Source organism: Podarcis vaucheri, assembly GCF_965113315.1.
Source record: "Podarcis vaucheri genome assembly, chromosome: 5".
In the NCBI taxonomy this organism is placed as follows: Eukaryota; Metazoa; Chordata; class Lepidosauria; order Squamata; family Lacertidae; genus Podarcis; species Podarcis vaucheri.
This window is the reverse complement of record NC_138763.1, coordinates 37593830-37612131: the sequence shown is the minus strand read 5'-3', so window position 1 is coordinate 37612131 and position 18302 is coordinate 37593830. Positions and strand designations below refer to the sequence as shown.

The 18302-nt window shown below is 45.0% G+C and overlaps 1 protein-coding gene across 3 annotated transcripts in view; it reads left to right on the top strand.

Moving 5' to 3' along the window:
• Positions 1-18302, top strand: part of HDLBP (high density lipoprotein binding protein) — a 59345-nt gene that overhangs the window by 801 nt on the left and 40242 nt on the right. The window contains exon 1 of one of the 3 annotated variants that reach the window (XM_082221709.1): positions 10548-10643. The exons of the other annotated variants lie outside the window; for them this stretch is intronic. The gene's annotated coding sequence lies outside the window, so the exon portion shown is untranslated. Of the gene's footprint in view, positions 1-10547; positions 10644-18302 lie in introns of those variants that run through there. 3 annotated transcript variants of the gene reach the window in all.

The window sequence follows — 18302 nt, the reverse complement described above, 5'->3', positions numbered from 1 at the left end:
CTATTTTCTGCCAGGCTGACACATCTGGCTTTGAAAAGCCCTTCATCTCGGTTTTGTGCTGTGCTTAAATTACAAAGGCCAGCTGTTTTTGTGAATTTGATGTTGGCCCAGGCTACAATAGCTTCCCCATTTGCCACTTTACAGATTTTATTATATCTTTTTATAACATTTATTTAATTTTTTTTGTTATACGTATCTGAAAATAAGTCTCATTGAACTCTGCAGGACTTACTTTAGAGTAGCCATGCATTAGAGCAGGGGTGTCAAACTCAAATTCATCAGGGGCCGCATTATTTATTTCGGCTTCTCCCAAGAGGGCCACGAAGGATCAGAAAAGCTGAAGAAGAGACCCTTCCTCAGGGGAGGCAGGAGACTACTGGACCCGCCGAGGAGGGGAATCCAACCGCCTTTCCCTCCAGAGGCTCCGCTTCGCCTTTTGCCCCGGCCAAGTCACGCCGATGGCGCCTTGAGGGCTCTGCGTGGCTTCAGGTGGAGCCCCAGGAGCAGCTTCCCAACCTGAAGGGCAGGCTGCGCGCGGGACCCCGCCACTCTCGGGGCACAATCCAGACCCGGCTGCCTTCCGCGGCCAGCAGAGGTAGGCCGCCGGCTTCTAACCCAGCGGAACTCGGGCGTCCCGGGCGCCCCGCCCCGGGCGAGGCTGTCCGGCCAAGCTCCCCGCCCCCTTCTCCCGGGCACCCCCTCCCTCCTTTGTTCCCCGGGGCCCCGCCTCCCCCTCTCCCCCAGCTCGCCTATTGGCTCGCGCAGCCGCCACTCAGGTGGGGTCCCGCTTTGGCCCCGCTCCCCGGCCGCCGAGAGAGAGCGGGAGCGCGCGGGGCTGCGCTGGGCGGCCGGACATCTCCTTCCCTGCGCTGCTTCGGTCGCGTCTGCAGCTGCCGCAGGACCAGGCGGGAGGCCAGTCCTGCCCAGACGCTGCCAGCCGCTCGGAAGGAGCCGTTGCTCCGCCGGGCAGCGCCTGCCCGCGCGCCCCTCGCTCCCTGCGCCGAGGATGGCGGGGGCGCCGGGTGCAAGGCGGTGCTGAGGCTGCTGGGCAAGCGGCAGATGCTGATGCACTTTGGGGAATTCCTGTTACAGGGAGCAAGGCAGGAGCGGAGGGTGATGGGGCACGTTCCCCGGGGGAGCGGGGCCGCGGCTGCCTGGCCAGTTTCGTCCCATGATCCTGGAAAGGCTACACGGGCCACATGACGAGGTCTGGCGGGCCGGATTCGGCCCACGGGCCTTGTGTTTGACACCCGTGCATTAGAGTGTACTGCAGCAAGACAACATTACCAGTCTTATTAGTAGTCCTGGGCTTGCATGTTATGAATTGGTAGCTTGCTAATGAATAAAAGAATAGATGCAGAAGAGTAGAAATAAGCAGGATATTTTTGCAACAAAGGTAGAAACTTCCAAAGCTCTGTAATTAGACAAGAATTATTTAACTTACTAATAAATGATTAGGAACTGGTATGAACTACAAGATAACCATTTGCAGAATTTGAGTTGGTGTGATCTCAGCAAAATATGAAGAGCTTGAAATGGGACTCTTCAAATCAGGTTAGCGAGTAACAGAAAATGCAGATTCAGTTGCTAATCCCCTGCAAATTTACTTTAAAGCAATTCTTGTTTTGCATGATGGGACATGCAACACAATCCTGCGTGTTTTTACTTAGAAGTAAGGTCTACTGGCTGAATGACAGCTTTCTTCTGAATAACTATTTAGAATTTCATTCCCGACATACACTGCTAAAGTTTGGTCTGCAGTCATATCCCCTACTTGCATTCTTCCTCAATGAAGCCTAAATGTGTAACAGCATTTGCTTCCACTTCTCTCTTACTACCAGTTCCTATCCTGTTCCTAGTCTTTGTCACTTATTGTCTCAAATACCAATAGAATGTAGATTTCAAAAATGCAAGGAACTGGGCTCTTCACATACTCAAAATACAGCATTCATATTTAACAGTATTTTATTTTTTAAAAAACTTGTATCTAGTATGGTCTACATCAGGGGTCAGCAAACTTTTTCAGCAGGGGACCAGTCCACTGTCCCTCAGACCTTGTGGGGGGGCCAGACTATATTTTTTGGGGGAAATGAACGAATTCCTGTGCCCCACAAATAACTCAGAGATGCATTTTAAATAAAAGCACACATTCTACTCATGTAAAAACACCAGGCAGGCCTCACAAATAACCCAGAGATGCATTTTAAATAAAAGCACACATTCTACTCATGTAAAAACACGCTGATTCCCAGACGGCCAGGTTTAGAAGGTGGTTGGGCTGGATTCGGCCCCTGGGCCTTAGTTTGCCTACCCATGGTCTACATGGTGAATTATGGTTTTTTGAATAATTCAGTATTCTTCCTGGTCAGATAGCACGAATTCAACTATTGCCTTATAACTTTTTGAAGAATACTGAGACAGCCATTTTTTAAAAAAATGCTTTTTTTTGTCCCTTGTAGCTTTTCACTTCTCTTAAGCAGTGCAGATAATTTAAACACACATCCATAAACATTTCAAATGAAGGAACCACTCTTAATATTAAGATTGCTTAGATAATGGCCTAGTTGGGATGATTTTATCTCAGTTTAATAAGCCGAGATACGTACAAGCCTTTTTCATGTACACAGCCCCTTCACTCCTCCCTTTGTGGTATGAGTAATCAAACTAGGAAGTCTCACTGATTAATCTTGGTTTCCCATTTCATCTGTACCAGTGAACTGTGATTACCAGCTTTTGAACACGCCAGTCTAGTAACTCATAGTTACTGAAGTTAATAGCCAGAATTTCCTGACTTTGTTGAAATGATAAACCATAGTTAGAGACTCCCTCACTTGATTGTTGAAACCATAATAAAGGAAGGTGTGAAGGAATTGTGTGCGTGGACAAAATATGAAGTATGACCCTCTGAATGTGGTCAATCAGTTTAATGACAGAAGTAGTTCTTAGCTTCCCTATTTGGAAAATTTCCTTTCCCTTGAGATACTTACTGGTTAAGTTTGGTGTACAGTTATTTAACTTCCAGCTACCAATGAATACTGTGGGTGAAAGGTGTATGTACAGTGTATGAAAGTTTTCATATCACTTGAAACAACACATTTACACAGTTCATATTGAGCAGTTAAATCATATTGAGCACAAGTAAGCTAATAGATCCAAACTGTAGATAAATTTGTATTGAATTGCAGCTTTATGGTGAAATAACCATCAAATGTGGCAGAGGTCCACAAATGTTGACTTGGCTAATGAACCAGCTGTCATGTCTGGCCAATCCCTCCCTTCTCCCAAGGCTTCAGACTTTCACACAAGAGAAAAGTGAGAACTTATTTCATTTGCACTGGCATATGGAGAACGTATATGGCAGGAATATCTCCTCAGAAGAAATCCCTGTTATTTTTGTCCAGACTGCCGCACAAGTGAAAACTGCCAGGTGGGAATCTTGTGCTGAGTGTCCTGTATGCCCGAGGGCCTGCAGTGAGTTGGCAAGTGGAGCTATGCAAGCCTGAACCCTCCGGTATTAAGCCTATCTTGCTGCATGGGCTGGGCCAGCCTTCCCCAAACTGGTGCCCTCCTAAGATTGTTAGACCTAAACATTGTTAGTCCCTGCCAGTATCACCAGTTGCCAGGTATGATGAGAGTTATAGTGCAAAACATTTTGAGGGCACCAGGTTGGGGAAAACTGGATGAGACACTCTGGTCACTGATGGTATTATCATGCAGCATTCTATCTTCAAATGTAATTACAAACTCTTAGCCATCTTTATGGTCACAAATTCCTTGAATGAATAAATTAATCATACCATTATATTGTTCATGTGGATGCCTACAAATCTAAATTCTTTGAGACTACCAGAAACAAGTTTTGCAAGATGAGATAAATATAATACCCCCTGGTCTTATATGTAGACCAGGGGTCCCCAGCCCGTGGCTCCTGAGCTGCAGGTGGCCCCCAAACTCTTTCAGGGCAGCTCCCAAGCTGCTTGGCTGCTGCTGTTACCCTCCTGGCTTTTTCCTTCACCCCTACACTGTTCCTCATTGTCCCGAGGGACACCACCTACTGCCACTGTCCTGTGCTTCCCCTGCAAATATACACCAGCTTCATTCTTTCTTCTGGCCTCCAAGTAGCACCTCTGTATATAGGAATGTTTCCGAATCCATTTGAAGTGGCACCGGAAGAGGCAAGTGAATTATTTTCAGATGAAATTCGTTGATTTGCAAGCCAATGATAATCCCAGTGACATATACAAAGAAAATAGTTTTTATTCTGGCCTACCTGATATATTTACCAACCTAAAGAAATTTGCTGCAGGCATACTTATAGTCTTTGGCACCACATACATTTTTTTTTTTCCAAAGATGAAAATTGTCAAATCCAAGTGTGGGTCAAAACTTACAAATGGACATTTATGTGGCATTTTAAGAGTGTCTGTCACAGACTTTAACTTGGACATCAGTGCCTTGGCTAACAGAAAACAACCACAGAAATGACCAGGTAAGCATGTGTAGCTATATGAGGACATAGATTCTATAATACTTAGATTGTTTCAAAATGGATTGAGTTCAGGTTAACATTTCTTTGTTGACTTCTGGCTTTTTACTTTTGACCCTGATTAGCAAGTTAATAATGTTGAGTCCCATTTTGATTCAAGCTGCCACCCTCTTTAGGCATTGGAATCTCGAATGTGGCCCCCATGTGTCACAAGGTTGGGGACCCCGATACAGACAACCAGTTCTCTGAGAACTTTAATAGTCATTTTCAATCTGAAGAATGCTATAGTCAGCCCAACACGATGTTACAGACAAGAGGCTTGATGTTTTATGATTAACCTTCGTAGAGGTAATTGCTTCCTGAATAGTAAACCATCCCTTCACTCTTTGATTGAAGACATCATGTATTAGGATATGTGATGAATGCTTTCTGGCCATTTTTGTTTCTGGGAATAGTTGGATTGGGTTAGACATCCTTCTTGGATAACTGGGATAATCCTGTTCTTCCAAAATTAGTAACAGAATTTGATTTCTATTTGGCACACTTAATAGAATTGTTTTTACGTTCTTTAGACTGGCCATTAAGAAATAAATACTGATTTTTTTAAAGGGCCTAAGTGAAACTACTCATTGCAAAGTTTTGCTTTTTGTGAATCCACAATGCAGACCTGTTTTCTCTCCCCCCCACACCTACTAAAAAGGTGTTGTGCCTCTTGTAAGCTCACTTGCTTGAGTCTTGTGTCATCCTAATAATCTGAGAATGGTGAGGGCATACTATAAACACCTTTTCCTGTGAGGGAAAAAAACGTGAGCGAACAATGGCAAATCAGTCTTACTGAAGCTGTTTTATTCAAAGGGAGGGTAAGCAGGTCAAGACAGACCTTTTGCCTTCCCTGAAATTTCTTCTTTATCCTCCTACAGGATATGTCTGATCTTGATGTGTGGGGGAGGTGCAAGTTATGACAAGCTGTCCTCCCCCATTTGGAAACTTTAATTCCTGTTGAAGTCATGCTGTGACATGTTAGCACAACCAGAAATTCCTACATTAGGAGCAGAAAACAATGGGATGCAATGGAACCCTTCCAGAATATATTTTATCTCCAGCATGGAGTTGGTGGCATGTTAGGTCACATCTCGTATTGCAACCGTATATTTTGAAGGATGTAAAATATCTGCTTAAATGTCAGGGTGTTTTTTTGCACAGACAACAGAATGAGATCTAGTAGCTTGTTATATACTGTGATGGATCTTGCTGCAGACCATCTATTAGCAGTACATGTGATCGATTGTGTGGTTTATTCTGTAGAATGTTGCAACACGTTTAGGGAAAACATTGCAAGGAAACACGGTGAAATGGAGATCTGGCTGAGAAATGCCTGGAGAGGTTCAAGAGAGTATTTGATTCTCACGAAAGTTTATGGATTGCTGTTGTAGGGGCAGTTACCTGGAAAGGAAGTTATATTCTGCCTTGGCTTTTAATGTTAAAATTGTTAAAAGCCAAGGTGGAAAAGGCAGTTCCTGTGAAGTAGCCCCTCAGTGTGACAACATGGGTCTCAAGAGTGTTCTGTTTTCTGTGTGGACCAGCATGCGTTTAAGACCCTAGTGGTATGGTTGCGCACCCAGCCCCAACTGTCTCTCATAATTGCAAACTTTAAAAGGCGAAAGAGGAATAACACATGCTAAGCACTTTGAACGCATGAAAACACTATACTCATGAGGATTACTAATACTACTACAGTGGTGCCTTGCAAGACGAAAAGAATCCGTTCTGTGATTCTCTTCGTCTAGTGGTTTTTTCGTCTTGCGAAGCAAGCCCATTGACGGATTAGTGCTATTAGCGGCTTTTAGCGGCTTATCTGCTGATCGGATCAGCTGATAAGCGGCTTAGAAAAGGGGGGGGGAGAGGAAAAAAACCCAGCAGGAACTCGCAAGACATTGTCGTCTTGCGAAGCAAGCCCATAGGAAATTCGTTTTGCGAAGCACCTCCAAAACGGAAAACTCTTTCGTCTAGCGAGTTTTCCATCTTGCGAGGCATTCGTCTTGCGGGGCACCACTGTACTATTATTTTTTTGAAGTGAATATGGAGATGCAATATTGTCTAGCGTCAGAATGCTGCACTTCCCTTCCTTCTCGCATGTTTTGACATTGATAGACCTAGTGACCTCGGCCATTGAGAATGGACAGGAAGAACTGTGAAACACTTTTTCCAGTTGAAGATGATTGTACTATGTGAATCAGTTAAAAGAATTCTCACCAGGTTCCGAGGAGCTTAGAACTAGCTGGGTGGTGGTAGTCTAGCAATGAGAGAGTACAGTGGTACCTTAGTTCTCGAACTTAATCCATTCCGGGAGTCTGTTCAACTCCTGAAACCATTTGAAAACCAAGGCGCAGCTTCCGGTTAGCTGCAGGAACTTCCTGCACTCAAGCAGAAGCTGCATCGGATGTTCGGCTTCCGAAAAACGTTTGCAAGCCGGAACACTTCCTTCTGGGATTGCGGCGCTCGGAAGCTGATTTGTTCAGCAACTAAGCCATTCAGGAACCAAGGTTCCACTGTACTTCTTGAGGGAGTTATGGCAAGGTTCTAAGCACAACTTATTTTGATTGCATTTAACTCTATTTGATATTAAAGGATTTTTCTATACTTGAGGATTTTGCTTTGCAATATGGAAGAGAAAGGGGACATGTGCAGTTTGGGGAATTAAATTATGTACTGTGAGCCAAGCTCTATGAAAGGCAATACAGGCTCCCCCGTTACTTTTGGGGGGGTACGTTCTGGGACCCCGTGCACATGAGTGAAAATTGTGTAATTGGGGAGCACTCTTTAAACACCCTCTCTGCCACTCTTTCTCCAATCCAGATCAAAAATACTGGATCCAAAAATATCCAGAACTAGAATTGAAGCTCTGGGGCTGGCTGGAGGTTAGAGGATGTGTGGAAAAGTGTTGGCTGCTGTTGCACTACCCCACATGTCAGCTGTTAGGTGGGGAGGCTGAGCAGCCTAAACTAAGCCCAACTGTGCCACCAGTCACCTCACTGACATTATCTTCGGGCTCTGGGAAGGGTGTCCTCAGAAGCCACGAGGACTCCAGCTCTCCCCCGCTATTTCCAGGCTTGAATCCATTTGTTCATTGATTTCCCGGCACCATGCATATACAGTGGTGCCCCGCAAGACGAATGCCTCGCAAGACGAAAAGCTCACTAGACGAAAGGGTTTTGCGTTTTTTGAGTCGCTTCGCAAGACGAATTTCCCTATGGGCTTGCTTCGCAAGACGAAACGTCTTGCAAGTTCTTGCGAGTTTGTTTCCTTTTTCTTAAAGCCGCTAAGCCGTTAATAGCCACTAAGCCGCTAATAGCCGTGCTTCGCAAGACGAAAAAACCGCAAGACGAAGAGACTCGTGGAACGGATTAATTTCGTCTTGCAAGGCACCACTGTATGTGGTTGCCCAGGAGTTGGTCTTGTGTAAGTGGTCATCTTTATATTACTTAATTCCTAACAGTTTCTTTCTTTCTGACTCAAAGCTGTGAACCTGAGTGAATAGGGAAGACTGACCACAATAAAAAGTTGCTGCTCAACACAGTGATATTTGACTGTTTTACTAGTCTAAACACAGCTTTGTTCTTTCTGATTTTTTGTCATAACATCACATTTTCTGAACAAATAAAAATGCAGCTGATATGCATTTGGACTGTGTCTTTTGATGTGTAATATGATTCTTTTGATGTTGGCATCTGTCTGTCTTGGGAGACAATGGAAGAGTACACCTTCGGGGATAAACTCAAACCATTGCAGAGTTACAGCTGGGGCTGTAAAAACTGATGCAGAAGAGGCATGTTTTATTTTAAGCATGTGTAATTAATAGGACTTATTCCTTAAACATCCTAAAAATGACAGCCTTGGTCTTTCATTACATTATTCAAGAAACCTCAAGGTACCAGTATGTTGTCTAGGTTAAAAGACAGGTTGATACTGGCCTCATTCACATGATACGGTAAGCCAAACTATGGCTTTCCAGGACCGTGCAAATGTGTGGGCTCCTAAGAAGCAGTTTGCAGCCACGTTGCACTTTCATGATTTTATTTACACCCATGCCATGCTAAGCTAAGTCAGGCCCATTGTTAAGCACTCTCCTTGCTGACAATTTGCAATAAATATTCAAGAATAATATATTTCGGTAATACTAGGTAATGTGAATCAGGCAACAGACTCCGTATTACATAGAGAGAATTGGGCACCTATTTGTTTAGCTAGTGAATGCAAGGTTTGCAACGTGGATCAATATCAGACTATAAAGAGAGATCAAACCATGTCCTGGCAGTGTTCCAGGATCTTCTGCAAGACTTGGACAGAGCAGGCAACATGCTTATAAACTCTGCAGACGATACTGAAGGGAACTGAGAAAAGGAGACAGATAGTTGCTACCATATGAAGTATTACATGTAAGAAATAATAATCAGATGCACAAGTATAAGGAGATGGCCAACTAGCAGCATTTCGGATAAAAATGTAAGAATCATAAAGTAGTGGATGAACAGCGAAAGACAGGTCTGCAATATGATGCAATGGCACATAAGACCAAACCTGTTTTAATCTGTATCAACAAGAACATCATGTCTTGTTGACCCAGAGCAATAGTACTGTACTACTGCTCTGCTTGGTGCTTGTAAAACCACATCTGAAGTTGTTTTCAGTTCTGTGTATCCCAGTTCAAGTAGAATGTTGTCAATTTTGAATTAAAAGAAAATCTTATGAGAGCTACACAAACGATAACTGTTCTAGGAAGCATATTTAGATGAAGAAATGCTGAATAACGTTTGAGGGTTTAACAACTTAAAAGATGATGTAGTGGGAACAGATATGTTACAGTTCTCAGATACTTTAAACATCAGAAGAGAGGGTAAATAATTGTTGTCCATCTTCTGAAGATAGAAATAATGGTTTTAAAAGTCAAGGGTAGATTTAAGTAATTATTGTATTGTGTGATGTGGCTCTTAGATTACTGTTGTTTCTTTATTTAATTACTGGCAGAGGAAAGTTGATGGTTGAAATTAAGTACAACTGTTTACTTCCTACTCAAGTGGTTGGTGCAATATGGCGTACTGCTGTTCCATACACTCCCCTACTTTTCCCCCAAGAGCATTATTTTATCCAACTCCACTTGTAAGGAAACCACCTATGAAATGTAACCTATGTGCTGTGTACAAGAATCGCTAGGTTATGGTGACAAGGCATTCTCATACAGGTATCCAACCCCTAGAGTTTTTCCTGCCCCCTTAAACTACAACTCCCAGAATTATTTGAGGTAAGCCTTGTGCTTTAAATGTGTTGGATCGTATGGTGTGGGTATGGGCGGTTTCTGCCTCCTGTGCCGATGTTGAAATTATAGGCAAAGTATTTTGATTTGAACACCTGAGGTCCACGATTAAAACTGAATATTTGTAAATAAATAAATATAATAATAATAAGCTCTGGGCGGCTTCCAACAAAATATTAAAATACAATACTCTATTAAACATTAAAAGCTTCCCGAAACAGGGCTGCCTTCAGACGTCTTCTAAAAGTCTGGTAGTTGTTTTTCTCTTTGACATCTGGTGGGAGGGCGTTCCACAGAGCGGGTGCCACTACCGAGAAAGCCCTCTGCCTGGTTCCCTATATTTCTCGAGCATATTCACTCCGACTCCGTGTTAAGTCTCACCGAGTTCCCGGGGCTTATTCCGTGATGGTCTGCGAGTTTAGGATTGCAGGCACGCGGCATGATCTTTTTACACGTTTCCTCGGAATACATGGTTTTGTTTCTGAGTAAACGTGCACATGGTCGCCACGTTTTGCTATGGAGGCGGCGGCAGGGGGGAAGAGTTATTTTTTGGAACCCTTCCCTTCGGTCAAAATGGGAGAATTCGCCTCCCTTGGCGGCGGGGCTAGTTGGGGGACTTGCAGCGTCGGCGTCGCTTGACCCAGAGCCTCCCCGCGCCTCCCCAGTGGCTGGCAGCTGGGCCGGGCCTTCCCAGGAAGGGAAAGGGAAGGGGCCCGGCTCGTCTGACGTGTGAGCCTGGGATTGGCAGCCTCTCCCCCATATAGCAGACGGGAAGGTGCCTCGCCGCTTTCCCGGGAGCGCTTCGGGGCTTCTCCAGCAGAGCGAGCTAAGCAGGCACGGGCCGGAGTGAGTGCCACGTACGGGGCAGGAGGGCGGGCGCGCGGGCCGGGGGCGGCGGGAGAGCAGACGGGGAGGCGGTGGCCGCGGGAATGCGGGGCGGGGGTGCGGAGCGGGGGCAGCGGAGAGAAAGAAAGGGGGGGTTGGGAGGAGGAGGAGGAGGGAGAGAGCGAGCTGCTTGCCGACGTGGAGGCAGAGAGGAGCCGCCGGCACGGGCTGTCCTCCTGCGTCCTCCCCTGCGGAGCTGCCCCTCTCTCCGCATTCCTCCCCCTGGAAGGCGGAGGGCGACCCGAGCGGGGCGCACGCTTCTCGCCGGTGCTCCGTCCCCTCGGCCGGGAGGCGAGGAGCAGGAGGAGGGGCGGGGGAACCGATCGGGCTACGTGTCACAGGCGCGCGGCAGCCGGATCTCCTCCCCCCTCCCAACTCAGCCGCAAAACTTTGCACCAACTTTCCTGGCCAGGTTCTTCCTGCTCCTCCGAGGAGCGACGGGGGCGGAGGAGCAGCAGCGGCAGGAAAAAAGAAGAAAAAGCCCACTCCTCCCTCTCCGGGCCGGCGCGTCCTAGGCTCCTGACCTTAAAAGAGCCAGAAGAAAAAGCCGGGAAAGGGAGGGGGGCGAAATGAGAGGCTTTGTACTCTATCCCGCTCCATTTTGCAGGAGGGCCCCAGGCAACATTCCTAATCCTGTGGCTGATGTGGACATTGCAGAGGGCAAAAGCGGGACGCGGCCCTAAAGCCTGCTGGACTACTCTCCCCCCTGAGGGCTGGTTGCAGGTTTTTGGCGGGGGGTGGGGGCGACAACCTCCTTCCTCCCAAGTGCATCCCTGTCTACTACACGAACGAAGCAAGAAAGAGTGAGCAAGTGGGCATAAGATTGCACATGTGTGCGCGCGCACACACACACACACACACACTGTGGGCAGGATGTCTGGAAGGAGTGGGTACCCTGGCACTGGTCAGGGAGAGAGAGAGGAAGCCTGGGAGCTGCTTCTTGGTCGTTCCTGTCTCCATAGAATCACAGAATTGTAGAATTGGAAAGGACCGCAAGACTCATCTAGTCCAACACCCTGCAGTGCAGGAATCCTTTGCCCAATGTGGGGCTTGAACCCACAACCCTGAGATTGGGAGTCTCATGCTCTGCCAACTGAGATATCCTCTTGCCCAGTCCCCACCATGCGTGTGGCACTGCCCTGTGGCAGGCACAATGCCTGCTTGAAGTTGCTCCCAGCGCCTTACACACAGCAGCACCCTCTCCCCACAGACCCTTTCCCAGCATTTTTGGGTGATTCTGTGCTTGGAGATGCTTGGCTACCCTCAAGCAACAGCAGCACCTCACCTGGTGTGTTCCTCACTGGCTTGACTGAAAAGGCCAGATTACTATGCATCCACCACCATTGCAGCACTCAGAGCCGAAACATAGGTGAGCAAACAAGAGGATGAGGTGGCCGCTCAGTGAGTGAGCAGTTTGCACCTGTGCTTTCTCTTTGGGCACCACAGTTGTGGGGATTTGACCCAGCAGGTGAAATCCTCTCTGCAGCAGGGTGTAGTGAAAGAGGGCAAATGAGTGGCAAGGGCCCCTTCACTGAGTCAGAGAAACAAGGAGTGATTAGAGAACATGGCAGCTGTTCCTTGCATCCACCACTCATTCACCTGCTTTTATGAGGGGGGTGGGAATGCAAGCAGCAACTGTTCTGTGCCCCCTTCCCCCTGAGTCTTAGGTGGGAGCAGGTGGGTAGAAAGTAGTGGTGCTTTTGCTGTACCCAGCACGGAACAGGACCACAGCGACTTTGCAGCAGCTTATCAGGGTCTGCGTTGTTGGGGCCTCCTGAGGCATGGGCTTGTGAGGCTACAGGTAACTGGGGCAGGGGCAGCATCTGCTGCCTTGCCCTCCTTGTGTGAGCTTCTGCACCTATTGGCAAACTCCAGACCCCACAAGAAACAAAACTGCCCTGTAAAGGACAAACTGTAACTTTCTGTAGGCTGCTTGCTGATCTTAGGTTTATATGGGCACCTTTCCAGAGATTATTGCAAGTTGCTCAACTGGAGCCAGGAATTTTGAATCACTCATAACACACATGCCTGTAGAATTCATGAAAACCTCACTCTTCTCTCTCCCTTTCTGTGTTCACCGCACCAGTAACTTTGAGGTTGGCTTTGCCTGCAGTTCTTTGGTTGTCTTTCAGTACACTGGTGCCTTCCCAGTGAGACTGGTTCCCTGGGTTGGTCGGTAGGCCTGGGAGGGTAGGGCAGGCTTTAATTACAATTACCTTGTTTCTTAGCACATGTAAGAAAAGTGAAGTAATGGCCATGAATAAAAGCAAGGCCCAAGGAAACAGGAGCGGGGGGGGGGGCGGGGGAGGTTTCAGAAGCTGTATTCTACTCTGCAGTTGCATGGGAATGAGGGCGGTTGACTCACAGAGCAGGTCTTAATCACTCAAAATTGGTTCATGTGCAAAGGTGGCGTTGAAGTCTGCCATATAGAAGAAGCAGCCTTGCTGTGCTTTTGAAGTTCTCGGGCTGGGTGTTGTCTAGCAAGGGTGTGTGTATGTGGTAATAAAGCGTTAGTGTCACCATGAAAGAGTTGGGTGCTGGGAAGACGTCTTGACCCTGATCTTGCACAGTCTGGCATGTGTTCGTGGCTGTCCGAGACTTGGAAATGCTTTGATGTCAACAGACTAATCACACCGTTGAAGGCATATTTAGGCTTTTGCAGAATTGGTGAGTCTCAGCCACCATCGATTTGATTTGGGGATGGGAACTTGTCTAGTTTGGCCTCCTGTTTTTTGTATGCATGTTCTCCTACCCCACTGCTTTTTAATTATGGAACTAATGCTAGGGTTTTCCAAAAACCATATTGAACCAGTGGGATATGTCTGAGATTTAGCGTCTGCTGGAGATATCCTAAGGATTTGTGGTAGAGAATATTGAGTCTTTTGTTTCATACCATGTGCCTTATAAAAATGCTTGGTACTCATTATTTCAATATATTTAGAGTTATTCAAAGCCTTCCTATCTGAATCTCATAAATTTTTCAAGCCAAACTAATTTTGAAAGTGTAAGTTCCAAATAGATATAGATTAGTAATTGTTTTGAATCTATTTTATACACACCTAACACTTCTTTTAACAAAGCCAGCTACTTTAAACCCAATCAGTGGGATCATTCTTCTGTAGATGTCTTCAAATTTAGGGGTACGCATGCATAGTAAATGCTCACAGTGAATTTATTTCTGTCTGAAGGAGTTATTTAAAAAACCTAAACAGCTGCTCATTATCATAAAGGAAAAAGTGTATCTTTCTCTGTTTTAAACTCTTCCTATGGGTGATGATATTCAGAATTCTATATTCTGGGTAACTTTTGCTAAACGGATTAAATGGAAGATCATTTTTTCTGCTGTGGAATTAACTGGTGCCAAACTTTCTGCTGTATTCCACTAGAAATGTGTGGCTAATCTGTCTGCCACAAATGTGGGTCTGTGTGGTGTTGGTTTTGTGTGGCTTAGCTGCTGTATCTGTACAGTTACCTCCTGTGTTAAATTATGGTTTTACAAGTGTAATTTTGCTATTCTTGCTCAGCCCAGGTTTAGTATGGCTTATATCACAAATTATGTCGGCTGTGGGGCAGAGTACCTCTGTGTCCGTGACGTGTGATTTAGAATGAAACCCCGGGTCAAAAACTGTTGGCTAGTTTTTTCCGGCAGGCTACCGCAGATCAGGAGATGGCATCCTGTCGGGCCTTGCTGGTGCTGACAGACAACTTTTATGAGCCAGTCAACAAATAACAAAACCCTGGCAAGCCAGTATAGAACTTGGCCTTGCCCGGGGTTTTAAGCTTCTAGCTGCAGCAGACAAATGGGGATTGCTATCCTTGCTCATTTCTGTAGCACCCTTTAGCATGCAAGGATGCTTTTCGATTCTTTTTCTCAGAGGGTTGCTAGCCCTTTAAGATTATCCCTTCCCCTCCCCCTCCAAAGCTGTGAATGGTCTCTGGTATAGGCAGTGCTGAGGTGGCATTTGTGAAAATTACACTTGGCTCTGTGCTGACACTGATACGCTGCAGGACCCTTCTGAAGCTTTTCTCCCTCTAAATAACAGGCGGCTTGGGAGATAGGCATACACGCTTTCAGGTGTAAAAATGTATTAATTTTAAAATGAGCTTTCTTGGGGCGGGGATGTTAACCAGAGTTTTAAGAAATACTCTCCCCCCCCCAGGTTATTACATAAAATAAAAACAGGCTGTTACAGTTTTTACATTTTTTATATCGCAAAACAAAATTCCTTGCTCCTACCATTCATTCCAATGTGGCTGTTCATTCCATATTAATGTTTATGTTGCAAACATATGTTGCAATAGAAATAACCTCCATATTTCCATTAATAATTACTTGTAGATAGGTGGTTGAATATGATTGGCCCTTAACAGAAAAAAACTCTGTTTTTCATTTTGTATCCTGCATTTTAACTCCTAGTTTTTGTGAATGAATGAATAAGTTGCATGAAGCATTTTCTTTGTCATTAGAGCTGTAACCCAACTACATTGTGAAAGAATTCACATTTACCTTGGGGTAAGCTGTACTAAAGTAGATTTACTTCTGAGAAGACACATAGACATTCACTGTTTATTTGGTGTGGGGTTTTTTTACTATCGGCCCTCCGACCTTGCATGGGAACTGGTCCAAACTGCCAACCATACTACTTCATCGGGGATTGGTTGCTAAAATGACCAGTTATTTCTTACTAATCACCATTGTTTGCATAACTCAGCCTTTTTACCCTCGTAGACCCTGATAAGCTTTTCCATTTTGTGACAGGGCAGGCACCCCCAAACTCGGCCCTCCAGATGTTTTGGGACTACAACTCCCATCATCCCTGACCACTGGTCCTGTTAGCTAGGGATGATGGGAGTTGTAGTCCCAAAACATCTGGAGAGCCGAGTTTGGGGGTGCCCGTGATAGGGTTTCATGACAGGAAACCGAAAGTCTTAGGACCTATAACTTTGGGCTGTGAAAACTTATGTGACATGGATCCCTGGTTAATCCCATGAGGGCAGAATGTTTAGCAAGTCAAACCTTGGAAAAAGTAGACAGGGCAACTATTTCATTAACATGGCAAAAAGCCTGCAGCCCAATCCCGAGCATCCATAAGCACTATTATCCCTTTGATGAGATGGGTGTTGAGTTCGGATCTAGCTATGTTGTCATTTTTTGAGTAGCAGGCGTGCATATAAAGTCAAGGGGTGGTGTATTGGGAATACTAGGTTTGGAGGAAGTAAGGATACAGTATACAGTCGTACCTTGGTTATTGAACGGCTTAGTTGCCGAACAAATTGGCTCCCGAACGCTGCAAACCTGGAGGTAAGTGTTCCGGTTTGCAAACGTTTTTCAGAAGCTGAACTTCTGACGCGGCTTCCACTTGAGTACAGGAAACTCTGCAGGAAGCTGTGCCTTGGTTTGCGAATGGTTTTGGGAGTCGAACTGACTCCTGGAATGGATTAAGTTCGCTAACCAAGGTACGACTGTACAGGAGGTGGTGATCGACAAAAAACGGAGCTGTTGCTTTGTAGGATGGAGGTAGATGCTTTTTTCTGAAGATCATGTACTTTGCAGTTGAAGCACTGGTGTTGTTTTGCATAGCTATGAAGCCTTTCTTTACTATAATAAATAAACATTGGACTTCAAGAGGAAACCTAATAGATGGAACGGCCATACCTGTGGTCTCGCACAAGGGGGCTGACATGATTTCTGGCTCTATTTGCTTTAATATCTATTGATCTATCTGACTTAAAAGTGAAGGTTTGTTTGTTTATTACATATCTATGCCACCTTTTTCCTTCTAAGGAGCTCAAGGTGGTGTACATGGTTCTCCTCCCCATTTCATCCTCACAACAGCCCTGTGGGGTAGGTTAGGCTAAGAGATGGTGAATGGCCCAAGGTCACCCAGTCAGCTTCAAGGCTTAGTGGAAATTCAAACTATGGTCTCCCAGGTCATAACACTTAATCCAAGTTTGATCACATTAAGGCTTTTAAAACATATTTCAAAACCCTTGATCTGGCTCTTTTCACTGCTGCTGCCTCTTTAAAAAGCTTAAACTTTGATACAGTCAAGGAATGGCCAGAGAAATGTGTTAAGCATGCTTGGGTCTTTTCAGTTTGTGGAGAACAAATAGTTGGTGATTTGGAATGTTTGTTCTGTTTGACCTTGTTGTAATCAACAGGACTTCGAAGTGTACTGTTTCAGCCCATTTTGTTCTGCATTTAATTATATATAATGGCTTCTATTAACAAAATGCTAACCATTTAAATTAAAATAGATTAAATTGCCACATGATTTGCTGTTGCTGTCTGAAAACGCCGATCTTGTTGAAAATTAAATTATGGCTAGACACGTAGGGTGCATGCATACTTTGTGTTTTGCACAGAAACCATTTCCATGGAATTAACAGGAGTTTGCTGCTTGCTCAATACGTGTTTTTTTAAAAAATAATTATGTGGCTTATTCGTTATTTTCCTCTCCCCCTAATAACATTGGCCCAAACATGTGTGCAGATCTACTTTTTTCAGTTTCCTTTATGAGGCATTTGCAGTTTGCTACCCAGAGCTGAATTCTTTTATGCTTCCCTTTGTTCTGCTGGATTCTTGCTCTTCAACTTGCTGCCAGTGATGAATGCTCCAAATTCACTGTCCTCTTTCACCTTTCATCTCTCTGGTTTGATATCCATCCTTATCCCCATATCCATCACCAGTTTCCTTTGCCTCTGGGAGTCTCCTCCTGTTTGTGTCAGAGGAGGGAAGGTCATACACAAATCTTCCTTTTTGCTGCAAATGAGACAAGGGATGCAATCCACCAATATGTTTCCCAGCATAAACCCATTGAAATGCAAGAGCGCTGCTGCCTGTTCATTTCTTTGGGACTTATACAGGAGAATTTTGTGGTGGATTCATCACTGGATAACCTAACTTTCTTTCTGCAAGCGTACTCTTAATTCTTCCTGCTGACCATTCTTTGGCCAAAGTGGATAACTATTCCTGCAGTGTAGTTCTTTGGCTAAAATGGAAAATAAGTGAGCTTGGTACTGTTGCTTGTTAGGTCTCTGTAACCTTAGGAGTCTGCCTCTCCACCTGCTGACATCTCAGCTTTTGATTCCTGAAGCATTTCTTTTTCAGCTGGCTGATTTTAAAAATCCACCTCCCATATGTTTTGGTAGCTCTCTCCCTGGGTAGTTGAAATAGTATAAGACTTTGGGTGGGGAGATTCTTGCAGTTCTTTATTATAAAATGAGCCATATTTAACTTACTATTTTTATTACAAAATTTTAAAAGTTTGACTTTTAATTGCAAAGGGAAGTTAGAGAGTAGGGTGTGTATAAACAGGATTAGAAATAACAAATGCATGGCTATGAAATGTTAGGATTTATTTATTTTGCTGTTTGTAACCATTTCTGAAGACAGGAGTGCCTGGCGTGCTCTGGTCCATGGGGTCACGAAGAGTCGGACACGACTAAATAACAGCAACCATTTCTAGTAGCTAGCACTGGCAGTATCCAGGCCTTTGGGTTGCAAAGAAATTGTGGGAGCAAAGACTTGTTGTATAGGAGCAGGGTGTCCTTCTATAAATGAATAAATAAACAGGTGAGGCACATACTGAAAAAGTAACATGATAATGTTGCAAAAGT